Source organism: Arachis duranensis, chromosome 9, assembly GCF_000817695.3.
Source record: "Arachis duranensis cultivar V14167 chromosome 9, aradu.V14167.gnm2.J7QH, whole genome shotgun sequence".
Classification (NCBI taxonomy): Eukaryota; Viridiplantae; Streptophyta; class Magnoliopsida; order Fabales; family Fabaceae; genus Arachis; species Arachis duranensis.
The window spans coordinates 110,894,348-110,894,897 of NC_029780.3; positions in this window are offsets into that span (position 1 = coordinate 110,894,348).

Consider the following 550-nt stretch of genomic DNA (forward strand, 5'->3'; position numbering starts at 1 on the left):
AAGGACATTTTGCTAAGTCATGTCCCCACAAGACAAAAAAGGAGATAAAGATGCTTCAATCCTTAATGGATGCAGCTTCCATTGAAGATGGAGAAGACCTTGAATCAGTACTTGAAGAACAAGAAGTTAAAGACGGGGAAACTGAATATGTTTTCCAAGACTCTGATTCAGAAGAAGACTTTCCACCAAAAAGGTCAATCTTTTCTATATCCTCCTTAGCACCACCCATGGCCTCCATTACTACAAAGATTCCTAAAGGATCAAATTTTCCAGAAGAAGAACTTGGATATCTTGGATCCTTAGGAATGAAGCAGATTGATGGCACTCCTCGTCCCCATTTTGATCTAAAAGTCAAGAAATCCATCTATGACAAACCCACAAAGGCTGTTGTATTGCTAGATACTGGATCTTGCGCCACTGTCTTAAGGCCACATGTTTTGCCAAAGGAAATGTGGGCACCTATTTCGAGGACATTCACAGCAGCCAACAGTGAAATCTTCACCATCAATCTTATCTCTAAACAGCCCATTGGATTGGAGATATTTGCAGG